Source organism: Octopus sinensis, linkage group LG22, assembly GCF_006345805.1.
Source record: "Octopus sinensis linkage group LG22, ASM634580v1, whole genome shotgun sequence".
NCBI classification, from domain to species: Eukaryota; Metazoa; Mollusca; class Cephalopoda; order Octopoda; family Octopodidae; genus Octopus; species Octopus sinensis.
Genome location: NC_043018.1, coordinates 8,556,892 through 8,580,241, shown reverse-complemented (window position 1 = coordinate 8,580,241; position 23,350 = coordinate 8,556,892). Strand labels below are relative to the sequence as shown.

General features: G+C 36.7%; 1 pseudogene; it reads right to left on the bottom strand.

Moving 5' to 3' along the window:
- Positions 1-731: 731 nt before the first annotated feature.
- The window catches only part of LOC115223078, a 42,576-nt pseudogene continuing 19,957 nt past the window's right edge, over positions 732-23,350 (bottom strand).

Sequence of the window (23,350 nt, the reverse complement as noted above, 5' to 3'; positions counted from 1 at the left end):
AACTAATATCCTTTTTACATTAAGTGCACAACCAAAAGAAGCCCTCAGGGTGTGCCTATTTAATATTTCACTGAACCTATTTGTATCAGGGAAGTGTTTGTCTGCTAAGCTCAGGAAAATCTTACCCATGTGAGTTTTAATGCTTCTCACCTCAAACAATACGGAGCAGTCACCATATTTTCTATAACTGCCATCTCTGAAGAGTGCAGGGTTAAGTAATTGAGCTGTTATCTAACACCCCACCGGATCCCAATGTGAAACAAATTAGTTAGATCACCTGTAATGGTTATATAATACTGTACACTTCAATTAATACATATATATACATACATGCATACATATATATATATGTTATATATACATATATATATCCATTTGTCTTTGTATAAATGCGTAGACAGACAGACAGGTAGATAGACAGACAGACAGATAGATAGATAGGTAGGTAGGTAGGTAGGTAGGTAGGTAGGTAGGTAGGTAGGTAGATAGACAGATAGATAGGTAGGTAGGTAGGTAGGTAGATAGATAGATTGACAGATAGATAGATAGATAGATAGATAGATAGATAGATAGATAGATAGATAGATAGATAGATAGATAGATAGATAGATAGATAGATAGGTAGGTAGGTAGATAGATAGGTAGGTAGGTAGGTATGTAGGTAGATAGATAGACAGATAGATAGATAGGTAGGTAGGTAGGTAGGTAGGTAGATAGATAGATAGATAGATAAAGAGAGAGCAAGTTTATTCCTCAAGGTTTGTAATTTTAAACACCCATGCCCAGTCACAGGGTAAGGTTGATGCAGGGATGTTTGGGAGGATAATTTTAAGCCCAATTGAAGGAAAGTAAATGTATCCAATTGGCTTTGGATAACCAAGCATGTAGACAACTGTTCTTGATGTTGGTTTTACAGCTCCAAGGATGACAATATTAGTATTTGGCCAAAACAACATCGTAGCATACACGACTTTTGTGTTGTTCTCCATTTTACTGGTGTACCTGGAGGGGAGAGAAATGGTAAAACAAGAAAAACAGATAATGGCATGGAGCAATATTATGTATTCATAAACACACACGCACATGTATATATACACATATACATACATATGCATATATATACACATATACATACATATGCATATATATACACATATAACAGGAAAGTTTACGAAAATAAACAAAAGACGAAGGCAGGTGGAGTACAAAGAAACAAATGTATTAGTATAGCGCTCAGGAATAGAAATAGAAAAAGTCTTTTACGTTTCGAGCCTACGCTCTTCGACAGAAAGATACACAGAAAAAAAACAAGGAGAGAAACATGGAGAGAAATACACATATACATACATAAGCCTATATATATATATGTATACATACACATACATATGCATACACACATACACATACATATATATTACATGGAAAAATGTGAGCATGGAAAGCAATATTCTTAAGATTATAAACCTGGAAAAGTACAGGACAAGTTGTTACACCTGTAAAAGTATACGGGAAGCTATTACTTCAGGTAAAATAAAAAATAAGAAACTTTTTACTTAAAAGCATCCGATTCATATAAATGAACAATGAAATGTTCTGTTTTTACCATTTTGATTTCGACTTGACTTCGAAAAATGAACAAAAGCACAAGATAATAAAGGAGAGAGAGAGAGAGAGGCGGGGAGAGGTTTCTTTCCAATTTGACGGAGCCATTTTCTTCTTTTACTCATTCATGTGTGTATGAAAGAGAGAGAGAGAATAATTATTTAAGTGTTGGGTGTGTTCCTAGTAGTTAGCCGATGAAGCATGTTCACTGTGAAGGGGTGATTCAAGATGGATTGAAACAATCACTGTGGGCAATAAAGTCTCTTGGATATTCCATTTTCTGTCTCTATCAGATGTAGGAGTGGCTGTGTGGTAAGTAGCTTGATTATGAACCACATGGTTCTGGGTTCAGGCCCACTGCGTGGCACCTTGGGAAAGTGTCTTCTACTATAGCCTTGGATCGAACAAAGCCTTGTGAGTGGATTTGGTTGACGGAAACTAAAAGAAGCCGTCGTATATATGTATATATACATATATGTATGTGTGTATATGTTTTTGTGTCTGTGCTTGTTCCCCCAACATTGCTTGGCAACTGATGCTGGTATGTTTACGTCCCCGTAACTTAGCGGTTCGGCAAAAGAGACCGATAGAATAAGTACTGGACTTACAAAGAATAAGTCCTGGGGTCGATTTGCTCGACTAAAGGTAGGGCTACAGCATGGCCACAGTCAAATGACTGAAACAAGTAAAAGAGTATCATTTGTTATATATATGTATTCATATATGTATATGCCCTCCACACCGTTGAATTATTCTGCTGTCTTGTAAAGTATGAATGGCATATTGCTAAATGTTTTGCAAGGTACAAGATGTCAGCTAAATGACGGCTGACCTAGGTTAAACAACAACAACAATTTCAGACAAACGAAGATAATGGAAGCAAATATTCTTACCAAACTTTCTTTGTATATGTGTCGTTCTGGTAGGTCCAAGGTCTGCTGGCATAGATGGCCTCTCCATTGACTTTGAGCCATTGACCAACTTGGAGCAATCTCTCTTCAAAAATTGGAGCAATACGTCCATCATGGGTGGGTCCAACGTTCATAAGTATGTTTCCTCCACAGCTAAAAATAAATTTGTTGATCCAATCAATCGACAACAACAGCATTAGCAAGTAAAGTCAAAGTAATTATCATTATTATTATCATTATTATTGCTTTTGCACAGCTACTAACACTGGAAATTTACTACAGTGTCAGCTGTTCACTACCAGTGAACTAAGGTAACACCTCTTATTTTTCAAGCACCACACAGCCACTCCTGCACCTATTTTGTCCGTCTTTACATTCTGAGTTCAACAACCACCAGAGTCAACTTTGCCTTTCATCCCTTCAGGTTCAATAAGATAGGTACCAGTTGAATACTGGGGTTGATGTAACTGACTTACCCCTCCTCTAAAATTGCTGGTGCAGTGTCAAAATTTGAAAGCAAGCGCCTCCTTGCAGCCAGATGGACTAGGTCAGGTCAGGTATGGAGGTGTGCACTGTTGCAGCTTGTTGCTGTGTCTATCAATTGTTGGTATTTGTTTGGGTCATCCCAGGCAATCCTATGGTCAGTGTACTCGTCAATTCCCATCCTCGCAAAATACTCCCTCACCCGCTGTGACCATGAGGTGGCTAATCACCACAAGCCACCACCCCAGCCAAATCCTTGGAAAAGAGAACATGGATCCAGCTTAAAAAATCAGGCATGACCAAACAGTCTAAGGTAGAACTACAGACAACAATTTTGTTTTCCAACATAAACACATGGCTTTTAATAACCGTGGATGGAACAGTTGATTAAATCAGCCCCGGTACTTAACTGGTACTTTAATTCCATTAATTCCTGAAAGGGATGTAAATAAATTGTATTTGAACTCAAAAGGAACAGGGTCCACAACTAAATAATGTAAGGCATTCTGATTGATTCCCCGACAATTCTTTTAATCCACAAAAATAACAAAAATACAATAAAAGATACCAAACAAAGTCAGTACCAACCTGACGGTCTCAACCAGCAGAGATATCAGCCCTTCGATGGAATAAAAGTCGGAATAGCGAGCTTGGCGCCGGTAGGCCCAGGCTTTTTTATCAATAGTCATGGCATTCTCCCATTTGTGAGTTACCAATTTACCTGGATGAATGACATTTAGAAAAAGAAAAAGGTTTACTGATAATTATCTCCAGATTTATCTCAGTGTATATATATAACATGTAATAACAAATTAAATTATTTAAACTTTTTTTTTAAAATTTAAATCTTAAATAGAAAACATGAGGTTAACAATCAGAAAAATGTATTTTCTTTTTAATCAGTTTTCTCTCTTCAATTTTGAAGAAGATTAAGTTAAGCCAAGCTCATGTCACAGCTTACCTCTTCAACACTGAAGATCAAATTTTGTCAGCTTATTATCGTCAACAATAAAGATTGACTCAATTAGAGTTCATGTCAGTTTATTTCTTCGATTTTGGGGGCTGAAAGCAAGTTCATGTCAAACAGATCGATTCAAACTGAATGCATGTCACAGTTTATTTCGTCAGCTTTGAACCGATAACTGATGTGCAGTGATCCTGTTATACACGGCCTCAAATCTACTTGATTCCAATCAAACAAAGTTGAGACTAGTTTAACAGGATCCCACACACATCAGTTGTAGTTAATAACATCTGATGCTGGGTCACAATTACTACAGTTGTAGTAATTTCCAACAGGCTGGTATCATATACAGAAAAAGATTGGTCTCTCAACTGCTTAAATGTCTCACAAAATGATGTTATACACCTGCCCTGGGAACCATGTTGCTTAAAGAGTTAACCGTAGAAACTTTTTCAAGCACCATCTCACCATTTTAACAGACAAAAACATGTTCCAAGTAGCATATAACTATCTTTCTATATATCAGTCATTTGGTATTTTGTACTCACCAGGATTATATCTATCATGGCATGTGTAAAAGTCTCCATGGTGACAAGCCGTTCCAGCTCCCCATCGGTCATTTACCACAACAGTGTCTTTCACTGGACTGGAAGAGAAAGACAGGGAAACGGAGGAAAATTTAAGATCGTTAAAGGTATTTTAGGTATTGAAGGATCACAATGTAAAAGATGTACTTGAAAGACAGACAGAAGAAGGGGGAGGGAAATGGTTGACTGAAGGTGGAAGCAGGGGTGGTGGTGAAATAAAGGAAGAAAGGAACATGAGAGTGAATTAGAGAGGGGTGTGTAAATTGGAGAGAAATGAGGAGTGAGCTAGAGAGAGAAAGGAAGATTAGAGAAAGGAGAGAGAATTAAAAAGGAATTTCTGAGTCAAAGAGTGAGGTAAGAATTTCGTTTAAAATGTTTACTTTGATATATGTGCAGAAGTCATTTTCACTTTCAGGACAAAAATGTTATGCCAATGTTGCCATGGCGCAGGAGTGGCTGTGTGGTAAGTAGCTTGCTTACCAACCACATGGTTCTGGGTTCAGTCCCATTGCGTGGCACCTTGGGCAAGTGTCTTCTACTATAACCTCGGGCCCACCAAAGTCTTGTGAGTGGATTTGGTAGACGGAAACTGAAAAAAGCCTGTCGTATATATGTATATATATATATTTATATATATATATATATATATATATATATGTGTGTGTGTGTGTATGTGTGTGTATATGTTTTGTGTGTCTGTGTTTGTCCCCCCCCAACATCGCTTGACAACTGATGCTTGTGTGTTTACGTCCCTGTAACTTAGCAGTTCGGCAAAAGAGACCGATAGAATAAGTACTAGGCTTACAAAGAATAAGTCCTGGGGTCGATTTGCTCGACAAAAGGCGGTGCTCCAGCATGGCCGCAGTCAAATGACTGAAACAAGTAAAAGAGTAAGAGTAAAGAGTATGGAAATAAGAGAAAATTTTCCTGAAATTCCTACGAAACGTAGAATTCCCCACATATTGCCCACACTGCATATTGTTTACCCATCACACCAAAAACAATTACTTTACTTTAACGGCGCAAGGTTTACGATATCGGGTGAATATTGCTCTTTGTGTAGTTCAGGCTCCAGCAGGTGAGGAAAGAAGTCTTTAAGTACAAATGCAATTTACAACTGGTTTATTTGCAAGTTTCACAGAACAGGCTCAGCAAGCGCTTGTGGTGAAAAGAGAATGAATCTGTTTCTGTTGGTCCCTTATATCCAGTTTGCCATCGCAAGCCTCATTGTGATCTCGTGCATGGTAAATGGATGCAGGTGAGGTCTTGCTCCGGTCTTGGAGATGGCAATGGCTGCTGTGAAATCTCATCCAATATGGCGCTGATTGCTTGTGCCACTACAACTTAATCAACCCATGTTTTTCAGATCTGGATGTCTAGGTTTAAATTTACTCATATCACAAAAGCTAATCATACATGAGGTAGGGTGTGGGGAAAGTTTTATTTGTTGTTACACAATATAATAATGATAATAATACTAATAATAATAATAAAAGCATCATACTCAGTAACAAAACAGGCAAAGGAATATCTAAGTGAATTCCGAATACAACAAATTTCGGAATTAGACATATAAGAACCAGCACAGAAAAGCTAAGCGCATGAAAACCCGTGCTAAAACTGCTGCCTTAGATATTCTGAATGATAAATGGCAAGAAAAACCTCTCAATGGCAAATACCCAAGGAGAGCGAATAATGCAGATGTTGACAAAGCCCTGACCCATCAATGGCTAATGGCCTCTGGCTTAAAATCTGAAACAGAAGGGTTTATCATAGCAGCTCAAGATCTATGCCTACCTACAAGGAACTACCAGGCCAACATATTAAAGAACGGAGGTAGCCCAAAATGTCGTGTATGTCAACAACAACATGAAACCATTGATCGTGTTGTCTCCAAGTGCAGTCTTCTAGCGCCTACAGAGTATCTCAACAGGCATGATAGAGCTGCACAATATATTCACTGGGTAATTTGCAAAAACCTGGATTTGCCCCATGAAAAAAACTGGTGGGAACACAAACCACCTCCAGTACTTGAAAATGACCACATCTCACTCCTCTGGAACTTCACCATTCAAACTGAAAGAAAGATAGATGCAAATAGCCAGACATCAATTGAAAGACTTCTACAAAGAATGCCTCCTCATTGATATGACTGTCCCAATCGATATAAACATATCTGTCAAGACCTACCAAAAATTGAGCAAATATAAAGATCTTGAACATAGAAATCAGCAAAATGTGGAACCTGAAGACTAAACAATACTTGTGTCATAGGTGCCCTGGGAATGATAGCAAAAGAGGCTGATTGCTACCTAGCCTAGATACCAGGAAACCCAGAAATTGCAGAAATTCAAAAGATAGCTCATGGGAACGCTCATATCCTACGCAAAATACTTTCTATGTAATCTCAAGTTTTAAAACAAACATAATTTTGCATATGGTTTTTTTAGACATTCACTAGTACAACACTAAGTCAAGCCAATTATAGGCACCCTAAGCATAACACCAACATCAACTTCCAATTTGTTGTCTCTTGAGGTCTCTGGGTGAGACTTGGAGCCACTTGGCCAAATGTAAAGCAAAAGGTCAAACATAGAATATAATAATAATAATAATATAATGTTATTAGTTGGACATGAGATTCCTTGCAATCACAATACGTTTATTAATTGACATGAGTATTCCTTATGATCACAATATAGCAGCAAAAGAATTTGACAAGATCAGTAAATATAAAGACTTGCTAATAGAAATTGAAAAAATGTGACATCTCAAGGTGACTACAGTACCAGCGATTGTAGGATCTCTAGGAATGATAAAAAAAAGGTACTGAAACCTATTTGAAAATGATACCAGGCTTACCATCCCTACAGGAGTGCAAAAAATCATGTTAACTGGAAGGGCTCATTTACTGAGAAGAGCATTACGCTGTGAAAACAACATCCATTCATGGATTTATTTATTTATTAATTTTTAAATCATATTTTATCTGTGAATTTGCGTGTTGTCATCTGGGAATGCGATACAATGACTTCTCTGCCCTAGGGGTACGGAAACACTTCGTGCAAGAAACGGAAGAAATTTGAGAAAGAAGGAAAATATAATAATATAATAATACTAATAATAATAATAATAATAATAATAATAATAATAATAATGGTGATGATGATAAAAACCTGTCATTATAGAGCCATGCAATAAACTCTGTTGAATTCCAGTACTTATCTGGCGCTTCCCAATCACCATCTGACAAAATTACACAGGTTGGTAATTCATAACCAGTTCATACAACTCAGGCATAGTTTTCCTAAGGAACATATTGAAATACATAGTTATTTAGGACAGAAACACCGAGGACAAAGACACATGGACAGACACACACACACACAAAGATAAAATCAATGGAAAAGTTATTTTTTTTGATGCTATTCAGATTGTCTCCTAAGAGAGTGATGCACAATATTTTCCAGATTTCCCCAAAATTTTGAAGAAAACTTCAAATAATACCAAATATAAATTAACATGTAACTGCACTAATTTACACATGGTAGGATAAGATAGAATGCTATTCATGCTGCTGTCATCAAATTTGATTTCGATTTCACTTGCCTCAACAGTCTTGTCGCAGCGAGTTTAGTGATAATATATAATATATATATATATAATTATATATATATATATATATATATATTATATATATAAATATATAATATTAGGGAATAAATCCAAATTTACAGGGAAAAACATCAGATTTAGGATTAAATCGTTTTATAGTAAAATAAATTAAAATATTATTCGAGACAAAACCACTATTTTGCAAAACAAACAAGGAAAGACTAATTAATACATAAATTTTTAATAAATAGTAAAAAACGCCACTACAATCGTTTCTGTCTTGATCGACAATCTTCAGGTGGACGTCCAATAGACACTGAATTATTGGAAGTCCACCTGAAGATTGTCGATCAAGACAAAAACGATTGTATGCGGTTTTTTTTGACTATTTATTAAAATTTTATGTATTAATTAAGTCTTCCTTGTTTGTTTTTGCAAATAGTGGTTTATGTCTCGAATAATATTTAGTGCAGCCTTCTGGCTTCCCAGACCCCAGTTGAACCGTCCAACCCACGCTAGCATGGAAAGCGGATGATGATGATGATATATATATATATATTATATATATACAGGCAACAAGTACAGTTGTCACTAAAGTGACAGAGGGTGCTAGTAAGAACCAGCATTGCTAGAAGTAAGAATCAAAACAATTTAACAACATAAGACCACTTTCCTAAAAGCTGACAAGTGAGTCATATCAGTGCTGATTTCAGATTTAATCAATCTTCAGGGTTTTAAATTATCTATATTAAGTGTAGATTTACTTCATGGATGGAATTCTAAAACCAAGCAAATCCAATCATATTTGTCAAAAATGGAGGAGATAAGATGTTGAAAAAGTTGTATGAAGTTTATTCATGCATACAATTGTTTTGAACATAGTTATAAGTTTGTATTTGAATTTGAAAATTATCATAGTACTCATCAGTGCAGAGAGAAAATAATAATAGGAACTTAAGAAAGAATAGAGAAGTTGGATCTATGAGTTTCATGTTTATCTGTTCCTACCTGTATGCAATAGTGATGGGAGTCATGTTAAAAGACACACAGATTAAAAGAGAGGCAGACTAACAGACAGACAGATGGACAGAGAAAGATAAGCAGGAATGGGTCTGAACTTACCCTAACAAACTTTTGGGTTGTAAAATTGTTGGCTTTATCTTGTAGATAAATAGGATTGAACCATTCAAAGAGAGAATGGTACAAACCAAAATGGATCGGAGTCTTCTTGATGGCAGCTGCAAGTTCACCTGAAGAATGAGGGAGAGAAAAAGAAGTCACCTTTAATTGTTTTGTTAGGTAGTGGTGGTGGTTGTGGGGTGTAAGGAGTGATAGGAATAAATATACTGATGTGAGAGTGAAGGATATGCCAATGGAGATGAGGAGGAGGAGGATAACAGTGGTGGTAGTGTTGAAGATTTTCAGGAAAATATAAACTAACCAACAAGGTCTCGTTTTGGGCCCACATCTTTTGAGTTCCAATTCCAGGAGTATTTAGATGGCCAGTTGGTGAATCCTTCATGGTGTTTGCTTGTTAGAACAACGTACCTAACGAAAGAATTTAGAAAAAAAAATTAATTAACCTTTAAACAGCAGGAAAGAGTTGCATGAAGGTGAAAAAGTTCAGAGTTTCAAGTTTCACATTTTGTTCGGCCGAGGGCAGCTAGTTAACTCGATTTTGAAAAACTCTTTTAGATGTCCCCACTGGAGGCGGCATACATTTCTTGCATACAATTGAAGTCTAAGATAATTAACACCTTGATGTCCTAAGAAAGGAAAAAAATTTTTGAAAAAAATTTTGAAAAAAATTTTGAATTAAATTTGAAAGGGGAAATTACTCCCCTTTTAGCATATGATCTGCTACATATTTAGAAACAATATCAGGGATTATACTCCCCTTGTTGACAAGTCATCTGTCTATAAACTGGTCACAGACGAACACACTGACACAGGTTTTCATCAGCTGCTTGACCAACAATATCTGCAATATATTTTCTCCCTAGCTGCTTCCTAAACATACTGCCACACATACATAGGCGCACACACACATACATGTAGGTAGTTTCTCACACCCAAATAAGATAGCTTTCATTCTTAAAACAATTCGAACATTAACACTAGTTATACAGAATATATTCACACTCTTTGGTTTTCTGTAATTCTTCCCCTACCCAATGTTAACCGGAATTTGACCTCGAATTATCTGAACGGACTTTTTCGTCGGCCTTCACCCACCCTGACGTCAACGCATATTGAGAGACAGTTTTGTGCCATTCATACCATGGGCTCCTAGGGAGCGTTTGTTCGAAAAGCTTGCTGCGCATTTGTTTGGAGATTTAAGTTCCTGGATGTTCCTGAAGAGAAAGCTGCAAAATCGTCTCCTTATTCAATCCGAATTAGGGAATTTGCAGCCTTTGAAACATGTGTAGAAAATAATAAAAAGGAATTTTGTAAAATCTTCGTTCAGCTCCATTTCTTCCCTCACTAAATATATAAAACTTCAATTATCCGCACTAAGGCACGGTTGCGATACCCCATGGTCGTAACCTCAACCGTGATTTTTCTGTTGTGATTTTTGCTACCCAGGTATCGGTTATAATTTGAATAATCCGTAACAAGATAATTCATTTATCCATTTCAATAAAATATATATATATATATATAATAATAAATATTAGGGAATGAATCCAAAATTACAGGGAAAAATCAGATTTAGGGTTAAATCCAATTTTATAGTAAAATATTATATAATATAATTCGAGACAAAACCACTATTTTAAAATCAAACAAGGAAAGACTTAATCAATACATAAAATTTTAATATAATTTTATTTAATTATTTATTTTATTTTATTTATATTAAAATTTTATGTATTGATTAAGTCTTTCCTTGTTTGATTTTAAAATAGTGGTTTTGTCTCGAATTATATTATATATATATATATATATATATATATATATATATAGAGAGAGAGAGAGAGAGAGAGAGATTGTTATAGATTGTTATATTAAATCTATAGATACTACACATGTATATTGATTATATGGTTAGCTTATTTAAGGAGTTTGTCTATATTTGAACCATTTCTTATTTTGATTACAATTTAATGACTTGTACTATCTTTGTGTATTTTATTTAATTTTAAAGTATTTAATAATTTAAGTATTGTTTTAGTTTTCACTTATGTATATTTAGTTTTTCATATATATATATATATATATATAAAATATTATTGGTGAATTGAAGAAATGGAGCTGAACGAAGATTGAACAGAAATCGTTTTATTTCATTCTACACGTGTTTCGAAAGGCACAATTTACCAAAATCCGATTGAATAATGAGACCATATTGTGTCTTTCTCTTCAGGAAGAAATAGGAAATCCGTTGGAAAAAACAAAAACAGAACAGAGGCGGAGCAAAACGATCGGATTTTGGTAAATTGTGCCTTTCGAAACACGTGTAGAATGAAATAAAACGATTTCTGTTCAATCTTCGTTCAGCTCCATTTCTTCAATTCACCAATAATATTTTAATTTCAATTATCCGCACCAACGCACGGTTGCAACACCATATGGTTGTACCTCCAACCGTGCTGTTTTCTGCTGTGATTTTTGCTACCAAGGTATCGGTTAAACTTTTGATTAATCTGCTACAAGATTATTCATCTTTCTATTTCACATATATATATATATATATATATATATATATATATATATATATATATATATATGGCGATGTTTCGTGTTTAGTTACCTAAAAATTATGTCAAACTGCCGTTCAAACCGAAAAGATCCCCACAACGTACTTCCTGATATTTGAAAAAATGAGGCCATCACTGGGACAAATGTCATACTCGTGTTGGATCAGGGAAACAACAACAACATTTAACAAGAGAAACGAAAAATAAAACAAAAATAAACAACAACCTGGCACCGGATTTGGTAAATATTTCTGCCCACTGGTTTGGGTCGAAGAACTCTGTGGTGAACATCGGAGCAAAATCCTGGTAGGTGAAGTCTGGCCTATAATTGTCCTTCATAAATTTCACATAGACCGGGTTCCGTTTCTCTGCAAAATACCACCAAAACCAAGCAGAGTGAAAGCTGGGTACAGAAAACACGCCCCAATGTAGGAAGATGCCGATTTTGGCCTCGTCGTACCATTTTGGTGTGGGACGTGTGTCAAGAGATTGCCAATCGGGTTTGTACGGACCGCTAGAGATGCCTGTCCGAAATGCCGTAACGTCCCAGGATAAACTTGTTGAAGATAGTAAAAGAACCAGGAATAATATCGATGACGGCCACCAAACAGATATAGTTAACTTCGATACCATCTTTGTTGTTGCTTGCACACAAAAACTAGGTTTATATTCCCAGTATATCTATAACAGTAATTGAAAATCGTGAGCGATTATTCAGACCATAAAAGAAATAGAAACAGACATTTGACCTACTGCTGCCTTTTGTTACAGCTGCAAATGTTCTCAACGGGTGCTGTTGCCCCTACCACTACTACTAAGTAATTACTTAACGCTTGACTGGTATTTTTAACGACTCTCCCACCATACACTGAACAGAGATATGACAGGAAGTTGTGATTGGTGTTTAGGTACCTTATAGCAACATTTACAAGTTGTGTAATTTACGGAAATTATTGCAGCAATCACTCAGCTGAGTTAAAATAACTACAACTGAGCCAACGTCTTTTCATAACTTTTGATTTTTCTTTTAAATCTTTAACATTTATAAAAATATTTTAGAGAGATTCTCTTTCTCTTTTACTTGTTTCAGTCATTCGACTGCGGCCATGCTGGAGCACCGCCTTTTAGTCGAGCAAATCGACCCCGGGACTTATTCTTTGTAAGCCCAGTACTTATTCTATCGGTCTCTTTTGCCGAACCGCTAGGTGACGTGGACGTAAACACACCAGCATCAGTTGTCAAGCAATGCTAGGGGGACAAACACAGACACACAAACATACACACACACACACTTATATACATATATACGACAGGCTTCTTTCAGTTTCCGTCTACCAAATCCACTCACAAGGCATTGGTCAGCCCGGGGCTATAGCAGAAGACACTTGCCCAAGATGCCACGCAGTGGGACTGAACCCGGAACCATGTGGTTGGTTAGCAAGCTACTTACCACACAGCCACTCCTGCGCCTATTACATTCATTTTTTTCCTGTTTCGCTTCTTACATTTTATTATTAAAGCTTTTTAAAATATAAATTAAGTACCAATTGAGCACTAGGTCGATATAATGGACTAACCCCTTCCTCCCCAAATTTTAGTTCCTTGTGCTTCTAGCAGAGAGGATAATGAAAGTTTTCGACTTCGTTGTGTAAGCTGGTCTCCATGACAACATGACAACATCGGCAAGGAGGCTTTTTGATTGGCTAAAATTACATTCATTTAAATGCTTGTACCTTTTTTTATTATTCTGTTGTGTCCGGGGAGAGTCATTTTCTTTTTGTGCCTTATAATTTAACACACTCACCAGTAAAATTTCCACTTATTTCTTATTTTTATTGTCCTAAAATTTTCGTTGTATCTTGCAACCTTTTCAATAGACTTGACTCAGTCCATTATTTACACTGCGTTCCTTCTTGTTTGTGCGCATGCGTGTGTGTGCCTATGTGTGTATGTACGTATGTACGTATTTATGTATGTATGTGCGTATGTATGTATGTACATATGCATGTATGTATGTACATATGCATGTATGTACGTATGTATGTATGTACGTATGTATGTATGTACGTATGTATGTGTGTATGTACGTATGTATGTGTGTGTGTATGTATGTGTGTATGTATGTATGTATGTACGTATGTATGTATATATGTCAAGTAACTTTTGAGTGCTACTGGAATCATGCAACCCAGTACAACCTGTTGCATGGTCGGGCCGTCGGCGACTAAACCGGCGACCCCACCAAGCTTGCTTGGTAAGGAGGGTGTTTATTGGACACCCTGCGGGAGGAAAAACAAAACCCGTCAAAGGGCGGAAGAACTCTTGAGAGCCAACGGCCATCCAATAAATGTGTAATTATATATTTACTGTATATCTGCCTTTTTCTCACTAATTTTTATATATTGTATATTTTTATAGGATCTTTTCGGTTTGAAAGGCAGTTTTTCCTGGCGGCGTCATATGAAATTGTCACCCATAATTATGACCCTAGTATCGATCTATTGCATTTCAATCTGTTTTAGGGTTAGTTAGGGTTAGGGGTGGGGGGAATGGTATCTTTTTTTCTTCAGAAATGTAAATAAACCCGATCTGTTTCTTAAACGAGGGACATATTCATACGGCACAGAATGTTTTTCACCCCAATAGACGTCATTGATTGATTAAAATTGCAGAAATTGAAAAAAAACAACAACAAATATCTTACAAACCATAGTATTTTCTCAATAAAGCCAAGAGAAAAAGATGTTTTATAAACACTTTCTACCAGTATACGAAATTTAAAAGTGTTTAGTAACGTGGAAATTATCTTAAAAAACTGCCGTTCAAACCGAAAAGATCCCCTAACCCTAACCCTAACTAACCTTAACTTTAACCCTAACCCTAAAATAGATTGAAATGCAATAGATCGATACTAGGGTCATAATTATGGGTGACAATTTCATATGACACCGCTAGAAAAAACTGCCGTTTAAACCGAAAAGATCCCATGTTTATATATATATATGTATTTATCGTATGTTTCTTTTTTTTTCTCCTTATATCAATCTTATCCAGCTTAAGGCTGTATCATGCGCGGGGACATAGAAATAATCGGACTGAATACCTGATCGCGCGGTAAAACCATTGGGATTGAAGGACCCCTAGCCTTTGTTAGGGCATCCTTCTAGGAGAAGATAACTCAGGTAACTGGGATGACTCCGACATAAAACCTGCGGCTCAGTGGTGACCGATGATGTTGACTTGTTCTTTTCGGATTATGGCTGCTGTTGCTTAGTGAGTGGGATTGACTGTGCACACACACACTGCGTGTTTATGTCCAGGAGTGCACAGCCCTCCCCATTAACCTAAGTGTAATCTTTTTTTCACGGGTTGCACTCTCTTTATTTTATGACTAAGGTTTTATTTTTATGCTATAAATTCAAGGGCAACTGTAGCTAGCTCCATTTTGATATACATATCAAGGGTTGTAACAAAATAAATTGATAAAAAATTAATTGCAATATATTGGTCCAATTAATTGATTAGAGTCATACAGCCAGTTAAATAATTGATTACTATCATATCAATTAATTGCAGTTAATTGCAACATTGTCTGCGAAAGTTGTCCCAATGGCTCATATTTCATTTCACGTTCAATTGGCAAATACAGCTTTCTGTTCTTTGAGATATTGTGTTGACGCTTTGTTCTGACTACTGAGAATGATTTGCACATTCTGTCATGCTTGGGAATTGGCTATTGTGTATGTTGTCAAACAACTGCTGTCAAGCATTGATGCTTGGTTAGAACTGCCGAGAATGATTCACACATTCTGAGGTGTTTGGGACTTGGTTATTGTGTATGTTATCAAATAATCACTGTAGAGTGGTTCTTGCTTCTGACTGCCAAGAATGATTCATACATTCAGTCTGTAAGTCATTAAAACATAACTTCACCTGTAACACCGTTGTATTGGGTTGTCCGGAAAGTTCATGCCAATTTTTAAAGGAAAGAAAAGGTCAATAAATACTTGCCATTACCCAAGTTTTACCAGGTGCTCATGAACGATGGATTTTGATAGGTTGTGCAATGTAGGTTATTCATCTGTAGTGGTTGGTCTGCCTGATCGCTCTTTATCAATAAGGCTGCAATCTCCAGCTCGGAACCTTGTGAACCACTTCCGTACTGTTCTTTCGGATAAAGAAAAATCACCGTAAACTGCGCATATTTCTTTGGTTGCTTGTGAGGCATTTTTCCCTTTACGGAAAAAGAAAAGCATCAAGTGCCGAAAATGAACTTTCTTATCATCTATTTTAAAGGGTTACAGAATTAACATAGGTTATAGCAACATAAACTTTCTTCCATGAAAAGATAGCTTAAACTGTGCTCTAAATGGAGGTGTAGTCAAATCCTATTTTATGGACTCAATCATGTTCTAAAATTAGTCGAAATGTAAGCTACTATAAATCAGCACAAACTTTCCAGACAACCCAATATTTTAAGAGCTCATGAAAAAATTTTTGCTTTCAATGTATTTATTGCAAGGTTTTTTTCCTCTGATGCTTTACGTAGTTCAACATGTTTCTGGCCAGACTCATAAGACTGGTTACCCAGTTTCCATGATGCATAAGTGACCAAGATCACAACATTGCCTCAAAAATAAGTCGAAAGGTGAGCTACTATAAATCGGCACGAACTTTCCAGACAACCCAATATCTTGAATTCCGCTCTAATTTATTATCTCAGTCGGACTTTCATCTGTGGAGTGGCGAAATATTTTCTATTTTAAACTAACCCATGCCGCGTGAAAACGAGCAAATCATAAGAAAATATTTTAACCAAACAGACAGTGAGTGGCTGTGTGGTAAGTAGCTTGCCTACCAACCACATAGTTCCGGGTTCAGTCCCACTGCGTGGCATCTTGGGAGAGTGTCTTCTGCTATAGCCCCGGGCCAACCTAAGCCTTGTGAGTGGATTTGGTAGACGGAAACTAAAAGAAGCCTGTCGTATATATGTATACATATATATATATATGTATGTATGTGTGTGTGTATTTGTGTGTCTGTGTTTGTCCCCCTAGCATTGCTTGACAACTGATGCTGGTGTGTTTACGTCCCTGTCACTTAGCGGTTCGGCAAAAGAGACCGATAGAATAAGTACTGGGCTTACAAAGAATAAGTCCCGGGATCGAGTTGCTTGACTAAAGGCGGTGCTCCAGCATGGCCGCAGTCAACTGACTGAAACAAGTAAAGAGTAAAATGAACATGTATGGAAATGCAAGTGTGGAAAAAAGTTGACGCAGAAAAAAGGAACTGGATGGACAAATCTTATGAATCATATAAAAAGCCATCACCCAGAGTATTCTACTACGCAAGCAACTGGACAACCATCTTTATTGAGTTTTCTTTGCCCAAGAAGTTGTTTGGTCAGTTGCTCGACCTCAAATGTTTATGGTTGGATTGAGTGGGTGTGTGTTGGTTTAAAACCCCTTTTCCTTTACTGAGGACCCGCTGATTTGTAAGTAGACAAACTTGGGAAGTGTGACAAATGCGACCCTAAAGAACTACATGGTGAAACTTACTCAGGAGGTGGAAAAGAAAATATTTACTCTTTTACTCGTTTCAGTCATTTGACAGTGGCCATGCTGGAGCACCACCTTTAGTTGAGCAAATCGACCCCAGGGGTTATTCTTTGTAAGCCTATTACTTATTCTATCGGTCTCTTTTTGCTTAACCGCTAAGTAACGGGGATGTAAACATACCAGCATCAGTTGTCAAGCGATGTTGGGGTGGGGTGGGGTGGGACAAACACAGATACACACACATATGTTTCTCCTTGTTTTTTCTGTGTCCCTTTCTGTAGAAGAGCATAGGCTCGAAACATAAAAGACTTTTTCTATTTCTGAGCGTTATACTAATACATTTGTTTGTTTTGTACACCACCTGTCTTCGTCTTTTGTTTTTTCGTAAACTCTCCCTATATATATATATATACGACGGGCTTCTTTCAGTTTCTGTCTACCAAATCCACTCACAAGTCTTTGGTTGGCCTGAGGCTATAGCAGAAAACACTTGCCCAAGGTGCCACATAGTGGGACTGAACCTGGAACCATGTGGTTGGTAAGCAAGCCACTTATCACACGGCCACTCCTACGCCTATTTGATGAACTTCTAAGTAAATTTGCGTTGGTTATCAACAATTGGACTAGGGGTTTGACACATTTCATAGGACTTCTTGAATCTTATTCATGCAATTATCAAAATGACTATTGTAGTGTTTTGCTGGCATTTTCACCAATGGTAAGTGAAACATCATTCACTGCTTCTGATTCTGTGGAATTTATAGAGTAGGTGTTATGTCTGTAGAAGATAATGATTTTGCTTCAGTTCGTATGAAAAAACACAAAAAAGATAAACTTTCACCCCAGCAACATCTGATCTGATAATTTTTGTTACCAACGTCCAACATCTTGGATCATTTCTTCAGCTAAGCAGGTTGCGCCTTTAATGATTTTCAGCAATACTTAACACCAATGAATTTAGAAAGGCAATTATTTCTAAAAGTCAATCATGCTTTCTAAGATGAAGACCTAGTTTCAGAAACCTGCAATAGTTCATGATCTTTTGCTATATTAGAACATTTTCATTGTGCTACTTGTTTGAGAAATTCTTTCAATTAAAGACCTTCAACATATTTTTTTTTTCAACTACTGTACAATGTAGAGTATACATGTCGTTTGTTCCCTATTCTAAATCAATAAAATTGAATTTTGAACATTTTCTGAGAATAAAGTTTTTTGAAACTATAAGACATGCCTTTTCTTTTCCTTTCATTTTGGCTCTTATCTAAATCGAAGCTAACACTCCAACATATATGATGCTTTTACGTTCGGATAAATAAGTGACAATTAATTGCAACTAGCACCATGACCCGGCAACCCCGGGTCATAGTGCTAGTGTATGAATATACAGCTGCGTGTGTGCACACATACACGCGAGTACTGTCCAAATCTCTGATCAATCACATACAGCTAGCTGGCATTCAATTGGTGTATCAAGTTTCGGGCATTTTGATTGGGTTTTGGATAGAAAATTCACAAAAAAGTCGCTTCTGTTGCTTTTTTAATGGCTTTGCGGGGCAACTGGGGAAATGTAAAGATGTGCACGACCACCCTTGAATAGTTTTAAATGATCATAGAAAGTGCGAGCCCTCTAACTGAAAAATTGTGGATTTGTATAAAGGATACACACACACACAGACATTTTGCGGTTTATATATATAGAGATAACTGATTGGCCTGTGTCCAAATTAAAATTAATTGATTGCTAAGAAAATAATTGATTGGAAAGGTTCCAATCACTTATTTACAACCGCTGATGCATATGCCTTTTTGATTGTGTGTGTATATATACAAAGACATTCAGGAAGTAAATAGACACCTTTAAGTTTCAAAATCTTGTATTTGATATTAATTGGTTGAAGGAGAGGTTTTCTTCTAGCTATTCGTCCATAATACCCAAGCTTATGCAGATATGTAACACACGTTCTTGGACTAACTTCTAGCTGTACTGCACTGTCAGAAGCCTTCAAACGGAATTCGTTTTCCACAATTCTTTTCAAACAGCGAAGCTTCTTTTTCGAGGGCTCAGGTTCGCCTGGGACAAGAATCTGTTGATTTTTTTCCTTGGCTTTTGAATTTCACTATAATTCTATTAACAGTAGCAAGAGGAATTTGAAGATCTTTGGCAATTTTTTGCTAGCTAAGACCAGCCTCAGACAGCCCCAAAATACGACCTCTCTGAAAATCTAATAGTTGTGCTGAATTTTTTGTGCGTGGTATGGTTACTCTTCACAAATGTTTAATATAATGGCACCTGGAATGAAAAAGAATAATTACATTGTAAATTCTACACCACTGAAAGCATATTAAGACACTTAGATCAGAAATTTTAAAAATTAAAGGTGTCTATTTACTTCCTGCATGTCTGTGAGTGTGTGTGTATATATATATATATATATACAGTCAATTCAAGGGAGTTATAATCTCATTAGGGATTATGTAATCCAAGAAATTCTACTGGTTAATCTCTATCATATAATGCTAAAGTCACTTGTGTATGTTAGGGATTATTGTAATTATATATATTATTGATATTGAAGGAAAGAAAATGGAGAGAAATGGATGTATGAAAGATTTATTTCTATGTTAAAAAGTGTTGAGAAATTTCTCTTCAAACCATTACAATACAAATAAAAAAAGCTTAAAAAGAATTTTAAAAAAACCTACATGGTTCCGGGTTCAGTCCCACTGCGTGGCATCTTGGGCAAGTGTCTTCTGCTATAGCCCTGGGCCGACCAATGCCTTGTGAGTGGATTTGGTAGACGGAAACTGAAAGAAGCCTGTCGTATATATATGTATATATATATATATGTATGTGTGTATTTGTGTGTCTGTGTTTGTCCCCCTAACATCGCCTGACAACCGATGCTGGTGTGTTTACGTCCCCGTCACCTAGCGGTTCGGCAAAAGAGACCGATAGAATAAGTACTGGGCTTACAAAGAATAAGTTCCGGGGTCGATTTCCTCGACTAAAGGCGGTGGTCCAGCATGGCCGCAGTCAAATGACTGAAACAAGTAAAAGAGAGTAAAAGAGTAATATAAGTAATATTCATAGCAACTTTAACATGGCTGTCCATTTGAGTGAACTCAACTGCTTGAACGGACAGCCATGTTAAAGTGGCTATGAATATGTAACAGTTAAGATTTTGTTGTTATGAAGGCAAGTTGTAAGATGTGAAAGATGGACAATGCATGAAGTTTTAAGAAAGTATTTATTTACCGTTATATTACAAATACCTTGCCTCAACAGGCAGGTTTTGATACATCCAAAAGCATGCGAAGTAAAGTTTGTGTTTGTGTCCTCTTCACTGTTTAGTAGTAAATACAGAGAGAGACAGAATGATGTTGTAAGAGAAGAGAATTAGAGCTAGAGAGAATTGTGGGGTGTTGTCTCACAGTTGCTGACAGTAAACTTCATTTCCTCCTCTGACCAAGGTTCTAGCTGGTCAGCCAGACTTCATTGAGTCATCACCATGTGATTGGACTCATTGAGTCGTCACCGACTGTGACTAACTGCTTTTTGTTTGGGGTGTGCTTGCTTTTATAATTATCCAGAAGGATAGACATATCATTGAGAACAATAGATTTAGTTGGTGGTCTTGTTATCTCTATTCTAGCTTTTGGTGAAGTAGAAGAGGTTAGAAAGAGTCAAATGGTGAAGACATTATTTCGGCCTAGCTAAAGGCATCTGGAAAATGTAAAACTGCTGTCAGAGAAGAACCATTGTTCCACCGTGGGAAAAGTTCTGTTGCTGTGTCAATTTAAATTTGGCTGTGGTGGATCGAATCCACTTCATGCTTGTCAGTACAACTATTGTCAGTACAACTACTGCATTGATCTCTTTAAAGAGATTTTAGAACTAGCATTTTTGCTTGCTGCAAAATCTACATATGTTTCTGTGCTATTCCATAGTTAATTAGAAATTCCAAGCATATACTCTTTTACTTGTTTCAGTCATTTGACTGCGGCCATGCTGGAGCACCGCCTTTAGTTGAGCAAATCGACCCCGGGACTTATTCTTTGTAAGCCCAGTACTTATTCTATCGGTCTCTTTTGCCGAACCGCTAAGTGACGGGGACGTAAACACACCACCATCGGTTGTCAAGCAATGCTAGGAGGACAAACACAGACACACAAACATATACACACACATACATATATATATATATATATATATATAATAATAAATATTAGGGAATAAATCCAAATTTACAGGGAAAAAAATCAGATTTAGGATTAAATCCAATTTTATAGTAAAATATTATATAATATTAATTAGAGACAAAACCACTATTTTGCAAAACAAACAAGGAAAGACTTAATCAATACATAAGATTTTAATAAAAAGTCAAAAAAACCGCCACTACAATTGTTTCTTGTCCTGATCGACAATCTTCAGGTGGACTTCCAATTTTCAAGTCAGTTTCATAATTTGAAACTGACTTGAAAATTGGAAGTCCACCTGAAGATTGTCGATCAGGACAAGAAACAATTGTAGTGGCGGTTTTTTTTGACTTTTTATTAAAATCTTATGTATTGATTAAGTCTTTCCTTGTTTGTTTTGCAAAATAGTGGTTTTGTCTCTAATTAATATTATATATATATATATATATATATATATACATATATGCGACAGGCTTCTTTCAGTTTCCGTCTACCAAATCCACTTACAAGGCATTGGTCGGCCCGGGGCTATAGTAGAAGACACTTGCCCAAGATGCCACGCAGTGGGACTGAACCTGGAACCATGTGGTTGGTGAGCAAGCTACTTACCACACAGCCACTCCTACACCTATATGGTCAAATGCTAAGAAAAAAAAGTCATATTCTAACTATATGGTGGGGTAGAACTTATTCAGGATTTTTATGAGCTTGTAGGGTTTAGGTTATCATTTTTGAAGGATGCATGGAGAGTTAATAGTGGTTTAAAGCAGCTAAATGCTATATAGTGGGTTAAAGAATTTAAGAATAAATCCTAACACACGCACACACATATGTAATTATATAAGTAACGAGCAAAACGCCCCCCCCATCCAATGGACGGTGCTGAGATGTCAAACATTTAAACCAAATTTTCTCAAAACTACTTGTCCGACCATCCCATAGGCCTCCCCTTTGAGAAACACTGATTTAACCTAAATTTGAGACACCAGCAAAAGAAGAAATAAAGATAGACTTTTTTTCTGTTTCAAAGAAAAACGATTTTATTCACACAAATATGCAACCGAAGAGTTTAAAGTACCAGTAATGATAAGGCTGTTGACTGGGAGAACACAAACATGGTTTAAACAGTAAGCTTGGCAGGAAAGAAACGTGCTTTTAAGCAGTACAAAAACAACAAAAAATGGAAGGTGCAGTTATGTACAGGTTGACGGAAGAAAAGCAGGACAAAAACGGCTTTATCGATCGCATTCTCACTTGGAATCGATTTTTGTAATTTTTTCAAGACTTATACACGCCCTGATACCGTCGATATCTACATATCAAATTTGAGCGCAATCAGGTGAAGGATGCCCGAGATCCTAGAAGACACACCCACACACAGACAGACAGAAGAGATTTTATATACAGTGCTCAGATGCGCTGCCAATCCCAGCTGTTTTGTCTTGAAGCACATCTGTTCATTCCATCATTACAATCAATATGTGTTGATAGTTGGTGTTGTATGTTAATCAAAATACCAGCTGTCTGGTTTCACATTGATCTTAATGTTCACATGGTACAAGGCTGACAAATGTCAAGGAGTGATGTTTGTAGAGGCCACACCCCATGGGGAAATAGCCCATAGATTTAAGAAGGTTCTGAGGGAGACCAAACCCAACATTAAAACGATTGAGGAACTAGGAAGTTCCATTAGATGACAGTTTCGTAGGACAAACTCCTTTGAGAA